The sequence below is a fragment of the Dromiciops gliroides genome, chromosome 2 (genome assembly GCF_019393635.1).
Source record: "Dromiciops gliroides isolate mDroGli1 chromosome 2, mDroGli1.pri, whole genome shotgun sequence".
NCBI classification, from domain to species: Eukaryota; Metazoa; Chordata; class Mammalia; order Microbiotheria; family Microbiotheriidae; genus Dromiciops; species Dromiciops gliroides.
The window spans coordinates 378,480,814-378,502,536 of NC_057862.1; the positions used below are offsets into that span (position 1 = coordinate 378,480,814).

At 38.0% G+C, this 21,723-nt stretch overlaps 1 protein-coding gene across 4 annotated transcripts in view; it reads right to left on the reverse strand.

The window, feature by feature from the left end:
* The window catches only part of ASTN2 (astrotactin 2), a 1,144,107-nt gene that overhangs the window by 677,150 nt on the left and 445,234 nt on the right, over positions 1–21,723 (reverse strand). The gene's annotated exons all lie outside the window — the stretch shown is intronic.

A 21,723-nucleotide genomic window follows, 5' to 3' on the forward strand; every position in this document is an offset into this window, starting at 1 on the left:
AGCACTCTTGGTTGAGGAAGGAGAGAGAAAGAATTTTGGGGAAAGTGAACCCCAGGTGTGTGGGGGGGCAGTGGAGTTGTCCCCATTGAACAGCTTCCTACTTTAACTGATTATCTTTGCTAACTAGGTACTTCAGTTCTATGGTTTGTATGCTTCTTAAGTACTGCATTTGTAGTCTATACTTTTAAAATATGGAACCCTTGGCAAAATCCTAGGCATCCTATCCTGGTGACAGCTGTGATAATAGGTAAGGGACATCTGCCTATGTACCTGCTCTCTTGGGAATGTTCCTGTGCTGTCCATGAAGGCCTAAAGAGTTCATGGTTCCACATGAAGCAAAATATCCCAGATACCAGCTGACTTAGAATCTTAATGGATATGATCTTGTTTCCATCACAGTCACATATATTTGGAGAGAAGAGGAGAACACAATGAACTATCATTTATTTCTGTTTAAATAAGTCATTTTTCTCTTCTGAGATAGAGATTCTAATAACATAAGTCTAACAAATAACACAAGGCACTTACCAAACTGTTTTTTTCTCTGTCCTCAGAGATTAAAATGCTCATTCCTACTCCCCTGTACCTTTGATCACTATGTTTACTTCATCACAAATGACCTCATCGATTTTCTTTGTAATGTATATACATTTAAGTTCCATCTCAAGTAATACCTCCTCCTTGAAGGTTTGCCCAATAATTCCAGGTCGTGTTGATTTCTCACTTGTCTGAATCTTAGTACTGTATAGTCATAAGAATACTGAATTTGAATATATAGATAAGCAGACAGATATATAGATTGAGCATTTTTTAAAGTTCTTACTTGGTGCCAGGTACTGTGTTAAGTGCTGGCAATACATATGCAAATAAAATCATAGTTCCTGTCCTCAGAAAACTTAAGTTCTAGTAGGGAAAAACAAGACATAAAAGGGACCCAAAGGGGTAGGGGGTGGAAAAATCATCCAGTGAGTCATAGCTTGACTGGAGTTTGAAAAGGAAGGAGGGAAACCTTTATTGGGTGCCAACTGCATTCCAAGTACCAGTCTAAGCACTTTATAAGTATTTTCTCATTTGATCTCACAACAGCCTTGGGAAATAAGTGCTATCTCCATTTTACCTTTGAGGAAATCAAGGCAGACAGAGGTTAAGTGACTTTCCCAAGGTCATATAGCTGGTAAGTGTTTGAGGCTGGATTCCAACTCAGATCTTCCTGACTCCTGACTCCAGGCCTAGTGCTCTATCCACTGTGCTATTAGTTCCATTAGAGAAGAGAGCAGAGTTAGAATGGGCACTTTCTAAAATGGAAGTCGGGGAGGAAACCACTAATTAAAAGAAGAAGTCTTGGGAAAAAACAGAGTGAGAAGAAAGCATCTGGAGTCCAAGTGGAGATTGTGTCCACTGAGTTATGGGTTTATCGGGGTTAAGACAGCATGAGTGCTTCCTTGAATGGTAGTTGGAAAGGGATACATCAATCAGAGGAAGAGGTCATAGGAATGGAGATCAGGTGGAGATGGAAGGCCATTCTGGGAATCATGGTTTGGTTCAGGTTTAGAATCTTAAGACCCAGGTTTGGATGCTACCGTGATGCCTTAATAGCAGTGTGACCTTGGGCAAATAACTTAAAGTCTTTGGGCCTCAGTTGGTGGATAAGTAGAGAAAGGAGAAGAGAGTCAGAGAAAAGTGAGGCCTGACCTTCACCACGGGCAAATTTATAGCAAGTTATGGATGAATGTGGCACAGGATAAGCAGGAATGGATGGATGGTGATCTGTATCATGGAGGGAATCTCCAAATTGATGAGATCACATATCCACTTCAATTTTTGAGTAAGAAGAGAGGTTGGGGTAAATCATCACTAAAGGTCCTTCTAGTTCTAAACTTTATATTATCCTATATATGACTTATTTGCTTTCAGCACATCTCTTGTAAAGAAAACAGAAACTGAAGGCCAGCATACTGATCCAGCCTGGATTAGCATGAGGGGAAGTATGCACACTCGCAACCATCACTGGCATCCCCTGAGTACCCTTGCTGGGATGGCTCAGTGACTTCAGCCTTCCCTGGCTGCCTGCCTGCTTCTCCTTCTTCCTGGCTTTTCTGCCCTGGGCAAACCTTACATACAATTATCTAGAAATTAGTGGCAGGAGAGGAGCATGTGGGGAAGATGATTCCCCTGGAATTATAGAGTTGCCTGAAGAAAGATTTAGGGGAATGAAGAAAATCTCTTTCACAGCCTGGAATGGCAAATAGGCCTCTTACCCAGACACATAGACATCATTGACAATCTGGCTCTGGCAGTAATGGGTTGATAGAGTGATGCTTTGTGTGGCTTCTCAGAGCTTGAAGTGAAAGTGCTGATTCAGAGGAGGGGACAATTCCATAGTGGGAGAGGGGGCAGTGGTTAACTGATCTTAGGGCAAATAGGTACATCTACCTTCTGTTTACTACCTTGATCCAGCACCTTTGGATATTGCATAGTTATGTCAATGTAAGAATCTCAGATTTTGAAAGTCCATCAGGATACACACACACACACACACACACACACACACACACACACACACACACACACACACACACACAATTTAGAGCCAGAAGGCATCTCAGAACCTGTTCCAACGCTCATTTTACATTTGAAGAAAATCGAAGCTCCTTACACAAAAGCACATAAGCAAAAGTGTCAAAAGCAGAATTTGAATCTGCGTCTTCTGACTCACAGTCCAAAGCTCTTTTTGCTGTATCATGCTTTCCAAATGCATAGCTCACTAGAAAATCTCCTATCTTTGACATATGGCTACCTTTTCTCTGATATGAAATCTCCAGGGATGACAAGCTCATCTTTCCTTTGATCCTATAGCATGATCTCCCCAGTTTTACAAAGATCATTGACATAGGTTTGGAAAGTCACTTTCCCTCTCTGAACCCCATTCCCCCCTTCTTTTTATCTGTAAAACTAGGTTGCTGAGTTATCTGAGGTCCCTTCTAGCTTGAAAAGTTGCAAACTTCAACAATTTTAAGTTCCCACTTCCACCTGACTAGAATGAGCTCCGGGCACATGACTGCTTTTCCTTGACCTATCTCACCTTCTTTTTACCATCCATCCTGCACCCATCAGCTGCCATCACATTGAGTGGAGTCATCATTTCTGATTCTCTGCTCTCTGCCCTGACCCTAATGGGGCTGCCTCCAGAGCTTTCTCTGTGGCAAAGCTGGCCTGCTACCAATTTCTGACGCAAGTAAAATTTGCCTTGGCAGCCTTCCTACTTCTATATCCAGGTCTAGCACCATTTTTTCCTCATACACATCATAGATCTCATTCTTAGCTACCTGTAACTGAAGCCCCAATAAATGGTGTGATCTGATAATAATGTTAGGCATCACCACCTCAAAATGATTTCCTTGCCTTTCTTAGTTTGGTGTACAGAGTAGGAATTCATAACCTTTTTTTGTGTCCTAAACCCTGAAGTGTGCTTTTAACATTTAACAATTGACTCTCTCTCTCTCTCTCTCTCTCTCTCTCTCTCTCTCTCTCTCTCTCTCTCTCTCTCTCTCTCTCTTTCTCTCTCTCTCTCTCCATATATATGTAAAACACTTTTTTTAGTGAGGCAATTGGGGATAAGTGACTTGCCCAGGGTCACATAGTAAGTGTTAAGTGTCTGAGGCCAGATTTGAACTCAGGTACTCCTGACTCCAGGGCCAGTGTTCTATTCACTGTGACACCTAGCTGCCCCTATGTAAGACACTTTTAATTTTAATCTGATTATTAAGATTTCTCCATTTTCTCAAATCTAGAAAATTAGCAAAACAAGAAATAAAGCCCTGATTTGTACCATTTCCCAATTGGGGAGACGTACATACATTGAGACTTTAACAACTATTTCTCACAAGAGAGCTGGTACCAGCACTCTCCTACCTGGACCCCTTTGAAAGTCTGGTTAAGTCTAGTGATCTTTCCTTAGCATGTTTTTAAATGCATAAAATAAAGTGTAAAATAAATGAATCATGTTGAAATACAGTTATCAACATATATCTTAAAAAAAACAGTTTCATGAAGCTCAAGTCATGAATTCATGCTATAAAGCATTGTGTTTGAAGTCAAAAGACATGGGTGTGAATCCCAACTCTACCTTTTCTGCCTCGGTGAGATGAGGACAAACCACATAAACTTTGCCTGAGTTTTCCCATCTAAAAATCCAAGGGTTTGGGCTATACGACTTTTAAAATTCCTTCTAACTCCCACTATTATGACATAAATGTATCTATAATGGTGAAATTTACCATATTAGTCTGAAGGAATGTACAGGTAAGAAGATTCCCTTCAAAGCCCAGAACATAGCTACCTATTCTATTATTTTCCAAGTGATAAGACTCTGAGGATAACACAGAAGTTAGGAACTATGAGAGGGGCAAGGGAGGGAGTGCCCTCCAATCTTGCAGCTTCTGCAGTCTGTTCCTCCTTTGCAGAACCATTAGGATAGCTGAATCTTATGGAATAATAATGATAAGCATCAACTCCCATTTCTAAAGTGCTTGAAGATTTAAAAAGTCCATTCCTGACCATGTATCCTGAGAGGGTGGGAGTGCAAATATTACTATTCCCATCTTGCATATAGAGAAACTGAGGCTGATAGAGGCTAAATGATGTGTTCATATTTACACAGAGAACAAAATGAATTGTGCTCGTGGAATATGGAAAGACAAGAAACTCTTCATCCTTCATCACTCAAGCCCACAGTTTTGTCAATGTGTTAGAATTCTGCTAGGAATCTAGTTGGTCTATGGTGTCCATTTTCTTCTGGTTGTGTATTATAGTGAGACAGGAAAGAAAGTAGGGTAGTCATTTGATATTAAAGTCCTAAAATGGATTCATAGAAAGAGTGTAGAATAATTTCAATCTAGTTTTCTGGCACTAAGCAAACATGTGAGTGCATGTATGTGTACTCCACATATGCATTCATTATGCAAACATATAATGTCAATGCATATGCACATTAAATACATATGTTATATATATTTATACACACACACATACATATACACCTATTAATTTTGTATTGACACAATAGACATTTCCCAGAAAGCACCTAAACAAACCATTTAGGAAACACATTTTACTAAATCAGTTAAGTAAAACTGACATTCTATGATTCTGTCCAATAGTGTGTATTACTTTTGACTTAAGTAGAGTTTTTTTTCTATTTTTTTAAATGAAAGGATGTACCAATGGTGCCCATTGCATTGGACTAGAACTGGGTTGCCTTTTAGAGTTGACATTAGATATGAACTGGCAGTTTTCTGATGAAGAAGTCAAAGCTATCTATTGCCATCTGAAAAAATGCTCTGAATCACTATTGATTAGAGAAATTAAAATTAAAACAACTCTGAGGTATCACCTCAGACCTATCAGATTGGCTAATATGAGAAAAAAGGAAAATAATAAATTTTGGAGATGTGGAAAAATTGGAATACAAATGCATTATTAGTGGAGCTGTGAACTGATCCATCATTCTGGAGAGCAATTTGGAACTGTGCCCAAAGGGCTATGGGACTGTTCATACCTTTTGACCCAGTGGTACCACTGGTAGGTCTGTATCCCAAAGAGACCATAGAAATGGGAAAAGGACCCATGTGTACAAAAATATTTATAGCAGCTCTCCTTGTGGTGGCAAAGAATTGGAAATCGAGGGAATGCCCATCAATAGGGAAATGGCTAAACAAGTTGTGGTATATGAATGTAATGGAATACTATTGTGCTGTAAGAAACAATGAGCAGGAGGAGTTCAGAGAAACCTGGAAGGACTGAAATGAACTGATGCTGACTGAGAAGAGCAGAACCGGGAGCACATTTTACACATTAACAGCAACATTGTGTGATGAGCATTGGGAATAAACTTGGCTCTTCTCAGCAGTGCAATAATGCAAAACAGTTTCAAAGAACTCATGATAGAAAATGTTCTCAATAGCCAGAAAAAAGAACTGTGAATTATGAATGCAGATTGAACCATTTTGTTTCTACTTTGGGGCTGTTTTTTTCCTTCTTTTTTGAGGTTTTCCCCTTGTGCTCTGATTCTTCTTTCACAATATGACTAATAGTAATGTGATTGTACATATACAACCTATATCAGATTGCTTTCTGTCTTGGGGAGGGAAGGGAGAAAAAAATTTGGAACTAAAAATCCTGTGAAAACAAATGTTGAAAACTATCCTTATATGTAACTGGAAAATAATAAAATACTTAAAAAAATAAAGTTGACTTTATTTACATTGTTTTAGTCATCACATGCATATATTTTTAATTTGGCTCTGCTTTCTTCCTACAGCATCACTTCATCAAAGTCTTCTGACATTTCTCTAAATTATTTTTAATTTTATTTAAAAAATTAAAACAAAAAAACTTGAAAACATCAAAAAAATAACAAAACCTATTTTTCTCCTTCTTCCCCTCCCATTGGAAAAGAAAAAGAAAAACAAAATCCTAGTAACAAATAGGCAGAGTCAAGCTCTAAATTTCTCACATTAATCATTCCTTATGGTACAGAGATTTTCCAATGCTGAGCAAATTGTTTGTAAAGTGATCTCCTTCCATCCCACTCTTCTCATAAAGTGCTCATCTTCCAGTCAGAGTCTCTCCCTTCATTACCAATTACTACCCATGTGACCTTGAGTAAATCACATCTTTCTGGGCCCTATATATGCAAAGCTCTGAAAACTTTAAAGTGCTATATAAACATCCACTGTAATGATTTTCTTCCTCTATCAAATGAGGAAACTGGACAAGAAGTCGTCTAAGGGTCTCTTTAGGCCCTGAATGCTATAATCCTGAGTCCAAGTGTATGTCACACATGCTGAATTCAGGTGTTGCTTTTATGATTCTTAGTTTCACTGATGGTGTCTTTTGTCCAATTGATAATGGAAAATGTAGGTTTTTGCACAGTTAGAAAAAAATGGCAGGTGGTGTCAGTATTTAATGTTGGCAAGTATGGGTCACCTTGGCCTATTCCTAAAAGGGAAAAGAGAACAGGAAGGGCCATATGGAGATGAGAGAAAGCCTAGTTGTAGGTGAAGCTACCTCTGATACATGCAGCCTCTTTGAGATCACATGCAACCCTGTCATTTGAGAGAGGAAGAAGTAACAATGATAACATCAACAATAATGACAAAAACAAAAACTGGTATTTAAATAGTGTTTTAAAGTGTACAAAGTGCTTCACATATACTGTCACATTTGTGGAAACTGAAAATGAATGCAATGGAATGGGGGGAAAAAGCATTTGCTATGTGCCAACAACTGTGAAAATGAAGTTTCCCAAGTCACACAGGGTGGAAATGTGTGAGGATAGAATAATAAAAGCAAAGCCCACTGGGCTCTCCGTGATTGCTGAGTAAGCTTTCTTTAGTATCTGTGGCCAATCAAAGTTGGAGTAGGGCTGAAAGTCTGGAGACCTGGACCCTAATTCTAGATCTTCAACTGATTTTAAGTGTATACTTGAACCAGGGACAGCATTTTACAACTTTGAGTATGAAATTGTGGTGCTGGAAAAGATGTTTGAAAGTCCCTTGGATAGCCAGGAGATCAAATCAGTCAATAATTAAAGAAATTAATTAAGATTATTCACTGGAAAGTCAAATACTGGAGCTGAAGCTGATGGGACTCACTGGAAAAGACTGATATTGGGAAAGATTGAAGGCAAAAGGAAAAGGGGTGAATAGAGGATGAGATAGATAGATAATGTCATGGAAGCAATGAATATGCACCTGGACAGACTTCAGGAGATAGTGGATTATAGAAGAGCCTGGCATGCTGTGGTCCATGGGGTCACAAAGAATCAGATATTACTACATGACTAAACAACAACAAAAAGCCCAGATACACCCATTTCTAAAGGAGGAAAGTGAATTCCAGATAGATGAGAGGTCACAGAGGTAGTAACTCTAATTTTCTTGCCTCAGTTTGCCCATCCAAAGGAGCAAATCTCTGTCCCGTTCTTATTGTTATGGCTATTGTGAGTATAGTGTGATACATGAAAGTGTTTCAGATGATGTCACTATCAATAAAGCAAATATTCCTTACAAAACTATGCCTGGAAATTAAACATCTCAGAGGTAGAATAAACCTAAGACCTAGCTAACCCAACCTCTTCCTTTTACACAGGAAGAAACAGAGGTCCGTACAAACAACCGCTAGGCAGCTTTCAAGATCTGCATTACCCTCCCAAGCTTCCTTTCATCAAAGTGACCATGCTGTTTCACAACAGTGCCAATATTTTTTTCTTCTTGATGCCAGTTAAAGTCAGCTTCTCAGCTTCTCTCAGTTAACATCACTGAGGAATTGGAGAACTGTCATTTTCCTGGCTCTTCCATCTGGAATATTAAACATTTTACATAATGTGTAAATATAGTCGAACCTAACTCATTCTCACTTTGCTAATCTGTTAAGCCTGATGATTTCCACTTTCCTCCTTTTCTGTGAGTTTTTCTTATTTTTTCCCTATCTTTTCTCTTTCTTCTCTACCTCTGCATCATCTTTTCTTTTCTTCAATGACCTTTCCTTTACATCTCCTGTATTTCTTTCTCATCTTCAATTGCAGTTGCCCCTATGAGTATTATTCTTCCTCCTCATTAGAACCCAATTTCTTTGAGAATAGGGATAGTACCTCTTTTGTATTTATATCCTCAATGCTTGGTAGACAAGAAGTACTTACTAAATGTCCTTCCTTTCTCCCCTCCTCCCTCCTTCATTCTTTCCTCCTTTCCCTCTCTCCCTTCTTTGTTCACTTTTTTCCCCTCTTTTTCTATCACCATTATCATCTTTGTCTATCCTTTATTTTTCTCTCTTTCCTGTCTCCCTCCTTTCTTTCATACTATCAGTCTTTTTGTCCCTTTGTGTTTCTGTCTCAGTCTGTCATCATCTCTCCCTTGCATACACAAATAAATACACACACACACACACATACCCTCTACCAGCTTGTCCCCACTTTCCACCAGTGATTGAATAGCAGAGTGGCAAGGGCTGGCATTACAAAGACTCCATTACTTTTACAAAACATTTTACAGTACATTTACTGGTATATGATAGAGAATGATTGTGAATCATTAAAATTAAGCTATGCGTGTCAAAACAGCCTGCAGAATCCATTGCCTGTGAGTATTCTAGCCTTTCTTTGTGTCCTCCTCCACTAAGTAATTTGTAGCAGGCCATTAGCATAGGAAATGCCAAGCCTTCCCAGATTTACTCAGGAGCCCACAATTTCCTGGGGTACAGTGTAGAGCTCCTCAGATGTGTGCAGTGCTCAGAGTGAGGATGAGCAAGAGAGAGATTGGCAAATGGCACAGTGTGAAATTCACCCCCCCCCCCCCGGGAATCACAGCCTGATGAAGTTTCAATTAAGAGGAAATTAAACACTGAAAGTACCAAAAGCCCAAAAACTCCTCCCAGAAAACAAACAAACAAAAACCTCCTCATATAAAAACAAGCAAACAAACACAAATCTCCTCATGGCAAGCCCTCTGTAATAGGAAGCCCTTAATCAAGCAATTTAAAACAAAAGTTGCCTCTGGCCAGCTCTACAGGCCACAGATAGGTAGACAGCAATGGACAGTGTTGTAGTAAATAGTGACCCCAGTCATTCTAGACAGTAAACCTTTCCAAGCCAAAGCTATGGTCTCTGGCACCAGGACAAGTTCCAAACACCTGAATGGTATTACTGCCAGCTTGCTGTGAATATACTCCTCTTCTTGTTGTGACAGAATATTGCTCTACTCACCTGCCATAAAGGCTAAAATTCTACCTTTAATAAACATTCCTTTGGGTTGAGAATTGCTTGTCCACCCCAATCCAATAAATTGTGCTACCACAAGATTTCCAGAATCTACTCTCTCCATCCTCTCTGTGAGACAATTCCTGTTTATGTCTTCATTAGCTTCTGTTCTAACTGATGGAATATCTTCCAATGAGATGTTCTTCACTTTAACCTCTCCCACTTACAATGCGTCCTTTTTTAATGCTTCACAAATAAGCATCTTCCTTCTTCATTCCTCTTACATTTCTTTTCTCTACCTACAAATATTATAAGTTCCTCTTGCCTAGTTCATAAAATTTCATGTATTTACATTCAAGGTCCTCAATATTTTGGATCGAATTTGCTTGTTAAGATGCATTTCATATAATTCCTCCTTGTGTATTCTACTTTGTGTCCAAAATGGACCACTTCTGCAGCCTTGCTCTTGTCCTGCCCTTTTTTTTTTGTCTCCATGCCTTCAATTTAATTAAAGTTCAACATTCACTGAATGTTTATCATGTCCCAAACATTGTGTTAGGCACTGGTGATGCAAAGACCAAAACAAAATAATCCCTGCCCTGGAGAAAAATAACAAATACACAGCTGTGTTTGTATATTTCTGTATGTGTGTGTGTGTGTGTTTATGTGTATGTGTGTGATACATACACATAGTACAATTCAAAATGTCTTCAAATGTTAGAAAAAGCCCTAACAATTAGGAGGCTAAGGAAAAGCCTCCCTTTTGCCATGGAGTATCACGTACAAGTAATAGTAAGTTCATTTTGCTTAAATGTAATGTATGTATGTTGGGGAAAGGCAGGCAGGGGAGAAGTTGTTGTAATATATGATCAATCTAGAAAGATAAATTAGAATTGATTGTTTAATTATGAAGGACTTTAAATGCCAGAGGAATCTGTACCTTATCCTAGCTGCAATAGGGAGCCACAGAGGTTCCATAAGCAAGAGGAGTGGCATCGTCAGAACTGAATTTTAGAAATATCAATTTGGCGACTGGGAGGAAGAATAGATTTGGGTAAAGTTATAAGAGATGAGATGAGAAATCAAACCATATGCTTAGTTACTTAAGTATCACAGGATAATAATACAGGTTTAATAGTGGAATAATTTTCAAGCTGTTATCTGTACAATTCTCTATTAGATATTTGGACTGGCTTTTAACTCCTGATTTTACTGTTCAGTTATTTCAATTGTGTCTGACTCTTTGTGACCTCATTTGAGGTTTTCTTGGCAAAGATACTGGAATGGTTTGTCATTTCCTTCTTGAACTCATTTTACATGCGAGGAAACTGAGGCAAGCAGGGTTAAATGGTGTACCCAGGGGTCACATAGCTAGTAAATGTCTGAGGCCAAATTTAAACCCCAGTCTTCCTGAATGCAGGTCTGGCAGTCTATCACTGTGCCACCTAGCTGCCCTCTAATTCCTGATACCATCCCTTTAATTATTAGTATGCTCCCTCTACAAACTATCTTGTCTTCATTTTGTATATATTATGAATATGCTTATTATACATACATACATATGCATGAATGGCACATGTGTGTACATGGGTACACACATATATATGTGTGTATATATCACATATATGTGCTAAGCACTGACTAAGTTTGTCAGTGCTTAGCACAGTGTCTGTCACACAGAAAGCTCTTATTACATGCTTGTTGATTGGCTAATTGGAGGACAGATTGGAAAGAGAATGTAGGCAAGGGAACCAATTAGAAAGCCATTGCTATAGTTCAGGTGAATGAAAAGAAGGGATGGATGTAAGAGATTTTGCAGAGGTAAAATTGAATGGAATTAGTATTTGAATGATTTTTTTAATGGGAGGGTGAAAGGTAGAGATAATAGTTAAAATTGACTCCTATGTTGGAGCCAGTGTGACCAGAATAAGGAGTCTTTTAAAAATTTTATTTTAATTTTCAGTTCCACATGTCTTCCTATCTTCACCCTTCCCCTTTTGAGAAAGCAAGAAATATGACACTCATTATATATGTGAAATTATGGAAAGCATATTTACTCATTAGCCATGTAGAATGATGGGTCCTTACCTGAGGTCTGTGAACTTGTGGCTTTTCAAAAAATATTTCAGAACTCTTTAAATACATTTGGATTCCCTTGCAATCACTTGAATTCTTTTTTACTCATTTTAAAATAATGTTCTGGTAAGGAGTTCACAGATTTCACAATATTGCCAAAAGAGTTCAAAATGCAACAAAAATAAGAGCCTTGGAGTAGAAGAATAGTGATGTCATTGACAAAATTGAGGGAGACTTAAAAGGGGGAATGTATTTTCAAGAGAAGAGAAAGAATCTTATTTTGGATATGTTAAGTTTGAGATATCTTTGGGACACTCAGGAAGAGATATCTAGCAGACAGTTGTAGAAAAGTTTGCTTACTCTATCCCTTATGTGCCATGAGAATTATCTTATATGTATGCTTCCTTCAACACCATTTTAAGTAGAGGTTAAAGAACTGCATATGATTTTAATCTAGATTTGGTCTTGAAGTCTTCACGTGGGTCTTAACCCTAGGTCATGGCAAAGGTGAGTAGATGGCCTCTAACAAAAGGCGTTATCATGCACCAAGATCCTAAGACTAATGCACCAAAAGTCTTAGAGACTATTAATTCCAAGGAACTCAATTACTAGAGCTCCATGGACATGCTCTATGGACAGGATGCTATCTGAATATGTTTCAATCCCTGCCATCTTAGGATGAAGCTAAAGAGTTTGTTGTGAACATGAGTTCTACTTAGTGCAAGGGACCCAAACACTAGGTCTTTACACATCTAGGTATGTATGGCCACTAGAAATCCTTGTCACATTCCCTCTGCTGTCTACTTCTTGTTCCCCAGTATGTAGAGTGAAAAGCAAAAGAAATAGAAACCACAGCCTTTCTACAGACACCATGTTGAGTCATCACCAGACCCTGGGTAGGAGGCCCCATCAATTGGATCTTTATCTTGCAGCCAACAAATTTCTTTCTTTTCCCCTTTCATATTGGTAATTTAGAGTGGCTGTTAAACCTAAAAAATCCTTCATCCATTTACCTCTTCCCCATTCTTATCCCTACCTACCCTAGTTATTACTCTTATTCTGTCCATTTTCTCCTCATTCTCCCTTTCCATTGTGTTCTCTAGTCCCTGCTCCATTATTAACAGATTTTGTTTCCTGATAGATAGCTTCATTTTATGTTATTTTCATATTTTAGCTTCACAAAAATCTGTTTTTTAAAAAATTTTCCCAGAAGATACTCCATCCTGGATTATTATTTCTGGTGTAGTTTGATCCTACTCCTCATGACTCCCAAAACAGTGTGTAAGAGAAGGACCTGTTTTCTTCCTTGTTCCCTACTGATACTTTGAAAAGCTCTCTGATACCATCACTGTCCAAACTTCTAATCTAACAAGAATCTTACAAGCAATGTGATGCATGTTGGAAAAAGGGGTATGCACAAGAAGAAAATACTGGGTCTTTCAAAGTAGCAAAGGTACGTGATATTTTGAAAGCATCACATATCTCTGTTTCTGATCTACAAAGTCCTTAAGGATCAAGACTAGATCTCTCATATATTCTTTGAAATCCCTACCTCAGTGACCTACACAAGAATAATGTTTCTTTACTATTTGTAGAAAATGAAGAGATTAATGCTCAGGGATATCTGGAGAACGATGTAGCATTGTTTTGGAAGTAAAGCAATAGAAGCATATTTATGGTCCCTGTGATACTTCCACATCTTCAATTGCCCCTCTTTATCCTTGTTCTTGGATGCTTGGTCTCCTTCTCATTACCTATTGTTATTTCTGACAATTCTGGCATAAGGCTCCAAGGAAGCAGCCAAGGCATTGGCACTATTCCAAGGAACCTTGTGATACTTATCATATATAAAGTCATTGCTAACTTTCCCGATGTCCCCCACCCCCACCCCATATAATACGTATTTAAATACAACCCCCATTTCTGGATCCACTATCACTTAGGAGAAATAATTCTTCTTATTTGACAGCAAATTCCAGGAAAGCTGAGGCAGAAGATTGCCAACAGATTAACTTAATGGCTCCATATCATCCCAGTCACCATCTACTCCACCTAACCAATGGGCTCAACAATTGAAGTTGGGGCTGAGGGGACAGTTTGACTAATCTCGAGTCTTTCAATACACCTTCAACAAAAGCAAAGAAGATTCAGATGTTACAGAAGTAGGGACCTTAATCTTGAATTTGTCACTGGCCCTGTCTTCTACCCTGTTACCTCATGCCACTGAGTCCAACATAATAATAACTAATTTTTCTATATTTCTATGCTTACAATCTTCTCTATATCAACTGAACAGAACAGGGAGTTCACGTATTGTTATATGATGAAAATGAAACTCAGAGAGGTGAATTGATTCCTCCAAAGTCTCACATTTAGTAAGTGTCATGGTCAGGATTCACTTTTTGTCTTATTACTCCATCAAAGTAGGGCACATCTTTTCCACAAAAGCATACTGTTGCAGTTGGCACTTAGATGAATCCAAGTTTCTTTTTAGTTCTTTTTGTTCATTCAGAATTTATAAAGTAGATACTATGAGTCACACAACAAAAATACCAATACAAAACTGAAATAGTTTCTGTCCTCATGCAGTTGATATTCTATAAGAGGAAGAAATAACTACATATATGTCTTAAATAAACATAAATCACCTGTAACGTACATATAAAGCAATTTCAGGGGTGTTTACTAACAACTGGGGGTGATCAGAAGTTAGGAACTGAGCTGAACTTGGAAGAACAACAGGAATCTTTTGAGGTGGAGATGAAGAGGGAAAGAATTGCATACATAGGACATAGTCTGTACAAAGGTTCAGGAGAGGGAAACCCAATGTCATACATGTAGAGCATTAAGCAGATCAGTTTGGCTGAAATGTAGCATATGAGACAAAAAGAATAAAGTCAAAGCAACCTGGAAAAAGAAGTCAGAGTCAGATGGGGAAGGATTTTAACAGTCCCATTTTGCCTCTTGAAAGAATTTAATTTCCCATGTTCCCCTATCCATCTTAGCTTACTAACCAGTGGACTGCAGCCTTTTAGTCCTGTCTCTTGCTGCCTCTTAGTCCTGTCTCTGACCTGATGTTACCCATAGAAAGGATTTCTGTCCCTGGTCTTTTTCAAGGGAAAAAATGAATTTCGAGGAAATGAGTGTAGTAAAAAGGGCAGTGAATTGCACATTATTTATAAAAACAAAAAGCTGGAAACAATCTAGATGGCAGGGATTGGGAAATGGTGGAACAAGCTGTGATACATGAATGTAATGGAATATTACCATTTGGTAAGGAATGATAAATATGAAAACAAGAGAAATAGGGGAAATGTTATGGGGTTACATAGAGGGAAGAAAGTAGTGTTAAAATATGGGTTATTAGAGTGTAAATAAAGTAAGCATGGAATGGCAACAAAAACTCTGATAAAATATAATGTATGATGCTGGTACCACAGTATTAAATTTAAAGCTGATATTGTTTCTGTTAACAGTCAGAAAACAACTGAAGTAGAAAGTGATGTGCTTTCCATTGCAAACACCCTAATTTTGCTCAACTATTTTCAGGAAATGCACTTAGGGGTGAATTAAAAAGGAAAAGAACCTATGCATAAAAATATATGCAGTAGGTCTTTTTCCTTCCCTTCCCTTCCCTTCCCTTCCCTTCCCTTCCCTTCCCTTCCCTTCCCTTCCCTTCCCTTCCCTTCCCTTCCCTTCCCTTCCCTTCCCTTCCCTTCCCTTCCCTTCCCTTCCCTTCCCTTCCCTTCCCTTCCCTTCCCTTCCCTTCCCTTCCCTTCCCTTCCCTTCCCTTCCCTTCCCTTCCCTTCCCTTCCCTTCCCTTCCCTTCCCTTCCCTTCCCTTCCCTTCCCTTCCCTTCCCTTCCCTTCCCTTCCCTTCCCTTCCCTTCCCTTCCCTTCCCTTCCCTCTTCCCTTTCCTCTTCCCCTTCCTCTTCCCTTTCCTCTTCCCCTTCCTCTTCCCCTTCCTTTCCCTTCCTTTTAGCAAAGAACTGGAAACTAATGTGGGTACCCATCAGTTGGGGAATGGCTGGACTAATTCTGTTATATGAATGTAATGAGGTATTATTGTATTCTTAGAACTGAAGATAGAAGTAGTTTAAGAGAAATTTGGGAAGCATAATATAAACAAATATAAAACAAAGTGAGAAAAATTTTATCAACCTTGAAAAACAATTTTGAAAGACAAAAGTTTTGATTAATACAATAATCAACTGTGATTCAAGAGGATGGGTGATGAAGGATGTTACTCATAAACTAACTGAAAGATAATGGACAAATATATACAATCAGACACACACTTTTGGGCATGCCCAATATATATGTTTGTTTTTTGACTGTGTATCTGTTGCAAGAGTTTCCACCCAACCTTGTTTTCTACTTCAATGGGCAGAGGTTGGGAGGAGGCAGGAAAAGAAAAACTTAATAACTGAAAAAAATTTAAATGTACTTGGACAAGCTGTTTTGGCATTTAATTAAAAAAATGTTTGTTGAGCCAAAATGAAATACATTTTAAAGGGTACAAAATTAGGGTTAGGACACTTGTACTAGATTTGAATTCCAACTCCATTCTTTGTTACCTTCTTTCTTTGGATATTTATAAAGTACCTATGCTGATTCAAGAATTAAGAATATAGATTTAAAAATGAAATTGTTTCTGCTATTATGGAATAAACATTCAGTTAAGGGGTATTATATATACATACATACTTACATATATGTATATATGTATATATATAAACATTATATAAGAATCAAAGGAAGCAAATTCAGTGAGAACACAAGCAACTGGGGCTGTCATTTATTATCTTTTATATGTCATTTAACCTGTCCGAACCTTAATTTCCTAATCTGTAAATGGAGATAATTCTTATACTATTTACTGAGCTTTTGGGGATATTATAAGGAAAACGTCATGTAACATATCTGAGCTCATTCCTCAATGATAAACAAATTTTCACCTGGTCATCATGCCCTTTTCAGCTCAGGGATTCTGAACCCTTCTGTAATTATTCAAATCCTGTTCTCCATCCTCCACTGCCTACATCCTTATCCCCAACCCTCTCTAAAACTACCTACTCACTGTGCTTTCTGAAACACCTCATTCATGGGTAACACACTTTCATCTTTTTTTGTGTGTGTGTGAGGCAATTGGGGTTAAGTGACTTGCCCAGGGTCACACAGCTAGTGTTAAGTGTCTGATGCCGGATTTGAACTCAGGTCCTCCTGACTCCAGGGCCGGTGCTCTATCCACTGCGCCACCTAGTGGCCCCACTTACTTTCATCTTAAACCTTTTTTTCTTTCTCATTCCTTTCATCTTCTGGCTTTCACTGAGACCTGGCTGCCTTCCGATGCCACTACCTCTATGACCTTCCTTTCCAGCACTGGCTATACTTTCTACTCATTCCCATTCCCCATATCTATTCACTGTTTGATGTCAGATAATTGAAAACATTGGGTTTTTTGCTCTCCATTGTTACTTCTGGGCTCTCCTTCTACTATAATCCCTCAATAACCTCTTCTTCTTTGAGGTTAACCCAATCCTTAAGTAATGTCCAATTAAATTCTTATAGTTCTTGTCTATTATTCTCTAGGACACTCTTTCTTCCATAAATCCAGTGTCTGACTCATAGTCTCTCTCTCTCTCTCTCTCTTCCTCAGTTCCTGCCTTCACAGCAGGGAACTTTCATATGCATATCGATACTCCCTCAAACATCCTAACCTCCCATTAGTAAGTTCTTCAACTTACTCATCATGTCCCGTGATCTAATTCATCATGCTTCCTCAGCTACAGAGAAGTCTATATTATATATCATTGATTTTATGATAAGATACAAATATTCCACTTACATATTCATGACCTAAAATTTCCTTATCTGATTATAATCTATTACCATTATACCTCTCCCTCTCTCTTGCAACCCCAAACCCTGTTCTACATGCTCACTCTGACCACCAATCCCTTGGCCCTTCAGTTCTCTCCCAGGCCATCACCCCATGCATTGGCTGCACCCTCCTCCCTTCTGCATTTTAATCCATAGTGAATCAGTTCAAATCCATACTATCAGCTTCTCTTGCCCCTTTATCTTATTACTGATCTTGCCCTTCTAAGTCTCAGCTTTGGATTGTTTCCACCATCTGTTTTACTCTTATCCAGGAGGTGCCAGACAAAGATGAAAACAATCATGAAACTTTGCTGACTGGATCCACTATAAATTTTTGTTACCTAATCTCAGTTGTGTCTGCAATATGGAAAGAAAATAGTTTTACAATTCTTTAATTGATTAGATTTTCCACTCACAACAGAGGCATTTCTAATCCTTTTCACACCTCAAGTCTCCCATAACTCCTCTCAGGTGAGAATTTTCTCTCATATATTGCTGAAAAAATTGAAACCATTTGCCACTTACCTTCTCTCTCTTCATCCTTTCACATTATTCAGATACCTTCTGCCACTATCTCTTCCTTCAATCCTATCTAGCATGAAGAGATGTCTTTTTCTTGCCAAGGCCCTCTACATGCATGAGTGATCTCATTCCATATCCTCTTTTCCAGCAGATTGGCCCCTCTATCATCCCTAATCTTTTCTTCAATCTCTTCCTGTCTATCTATACTCTCTGCTTCTCTACAATCTAGCAACATGCTTGTTTCTCCAATCCTCAAAAACCCTTCACCTGGCCTATCCCTTCCCTTTAGCTGTCATTCCATACCTTTCCTTCCTTTTATGGCTAAACTCCTTGAGAAGACCATCTACATACAATCAGTGTTTCTGCTTCTTTTTTTAAAAATATTGATTTTATTCTTAATTTATAGATTAAAACAAGATTTTCCTTAATATTGTAGAATAGAAAATGATTGCACGTGAAACTGCAAATGTATTTTGTATAACTCGCTATTTCAAAAATATATAATAAAGTTATCATGTAAATGATTTTTTCCTCCCCATCCTAGAAATGTCTACCATTGGACACAAATATATATATATATATGCATATACATGTACATAAAATCATTCTATATACTTATTTATCAGTTCTTTCTCTGGATACAGATAGCATCTTCCTTCATATGTCCTTTGTAGCTAGTTTGGGTATTTATAATACTCAAAATGTCTTAGTCCCTTAAAGTTGTTCTTAAAACAATATTGTTATTACTGTATACATTATTCTCTTGGTTCTGCCCATTTTATTTTTCATTATTTTGTTCAAGGTTATCAATATTTTTTCTAAGACCATTGAGATTATCATTTCTTATAGCACATTAGTATTCCATCACAATTATAACTTGTTCAGCCATTCCCAATTGATAGGCATCCCCACAATTTCCAGCTCTTTGCCACCACAAAGAGAGATGCTATAAATTTTTAGAACATATAGGTTCTTTTCCTTTTTCCTTAATCATCTTTGGAAATAGACCTAGTAGTGGTATTCCTGGGTCAAAGGATATAGGCACACTTCTTTTTCTCTCATTAATTTCTTATCTCTCTGAAGTCTGACATCAGACCTCATCATTCAGCTGAAATCATTCTATCCAAAGTTATCAATGATCTCTTAATTGTGAAATCTAATGGCTTTTCTCAAGTCTCATCCTTCTTGACCTCTGAAGCCTTTTATACTGTCAATTGCTCTTCTCCTTGATAGTTTCTTTTCCCTAGCCATGGGTCTCCAGGACACTTATGTATCCTGGTTCTTCTCTTATGCAGCACACTACTCTTTCTCAATCTCCTTTGCTGAGTCTCATCCAGGGCACTAACAATGGGTGTATCCAAGGCTCTATTCTGAATGCTTTTCTCCTTTCTCTTCCTATTATTTTGCTTGGTTATCTCAAAGGAAGGGAAAAGAAGAGAAGGGAAAGGAAGGGAAATAGGGGAAGGGAAGAAAGTAAGTATATATTACCTTCTATATGCCAGGCACTGTGTCAAGAGCTTCATAAATATTATTTTGTTTGATCCTTACTATAACCTTACAAGGTAGGTGCTGTTATTATCCTCATTTTATATTCAAGGAAATAGAACAATAGAGATTAAATGACTTGCCTAAAGTCATACAGCTAAGAAGAGTCTATTGACTATATTTGAACTCAGGTCTTCCTAACTCCAGACTCAAAATTGTTCATCATGGCAACCCATTAGCTTCCATGGATTAAATTACAATCTCTATACAGATGATTCTCAGATTTACTTATTCCTTGCTAACTTCTAACCCAACTACTGGTATCATATATCCACCTGCCCGTTGGACATCTCAAACTGGATCTCCCATAGCCACCTTAAATTCAACATGTCCAAGACTAAATTTTTCCCCAAACTCTTTCTTCTGAACTTCTCTATTACTTTGAAGGGTACAATCATTCTTTTAATCTTCCAGACTTGAAACATAGATGTCATCCTCTATTCTTCACTCTCTTTCATGCCCATATTTCAAGTCCTTTAAGTTTTACCTTTGCAGAGTCTTTTATATATTCCTCCTTCTCCCCTGAAACAGAGCTACTGCCATGGTACAGGCCATCACCACCTCACATCTGGACTACTGAGACATCCTGGTATCCTCACCACAAGTGTTTCTTCACTCCATTGTATTTTCCACTCAGCTGGTAAAGAGATCTTCTTAAAATGCAGGTCTAACCATGTCACCTCTACTCAGCAAACCACAGTTTCTCCTTATTATTTCCAGGATCAAATATAAAATCATGTTTTATAACTTGGTCCCCTTCTATATTTCCAGTCTTCTTATATCTTACTCCTAAACCCACCCCCATATAATTTTTTTTTGCAGAACAATGAGGGTTAAGTGGCTTGCCCAGGGTCACACAGCTAGTAAATGTCGAGTATCAAGTGTCTGAGGCCGGATGTGAACTCAGGTCCTCCTGAATCCAGGGCCAGTGCTTTATCCACTGTGCCACCTAGCCCCCGTATAATTTGTGAAACAATGACACTGGCCACATTGATGTTCCCTACATAAGACTCTCCATTCCTGACTTTGTATTTATATTGTTTGTCCTCCATGCCTAGAATTCTCTCCCTCTTCATCTCAGCCTCCTGTTTTCCCTTTAAGTCCCAGCTAAAACACCACCTTCTACAAGAAGCATTGCTTGATCCCCCTTAATGTTAGTGCCTTCTCTCTATTAATTTTCTCCAATTTATCTCATATATCTGTTTTTTGTACATAATATTTGCATCTTATCTCCTCAATTAAACTGTGAGCTCCTTAAAAGCAGGTATTGTCTTTTATCTATCAACCATATATGTGTGTTTATATATATATATATATATGTGTGTGTGTGTGTGTGTGTGTGTGTGTGTGTGTGTGTGTGCGTGTATCTGGTACTTAAAATGATGCCTGACAAACAGTATGTGATTAATAAATGTTTCTTGACTAGGCTGTTGATTGCCTTACCTTAAAGTGTTTAGTTAAGAAGAGAAGAATAAAAATCCTACTTCAGATATCTACTAGCTGTGTGACCCTGGACAAGTCATATGCCCTCTGATGGCCTTCGTTTGCTTATCTATAAAATGAGGATAGCAATAGCATCTACCTTCCATGGTAGTTGTAAGAATAAAGAAAATATTTTAAAGCACTTTTTAAATATCAAAGTGCTATATAAAGGCTAGCTACTATAATTATCATTATTATTCATGTGTGAGCTATTAATATTCTATTCTGTTTCTCATGTGGGAAGTTAGAAGATATGGGGGAAAGAAAAAGAAAGGGACTACATTGAAAATTGGTTTTATTAAGTTGTCATGAAAAATTCCTACTTACACAATGAAAGTCATTTATGGAAATATAGTTGGTTGCTACTGGTTTGAATGCAAGTTATGCACTTTGTTGATCTTCCATCTAAATATTTACCTGATCCAAATATAATTAAGAAGAAGAAATCTTCTGTAAAA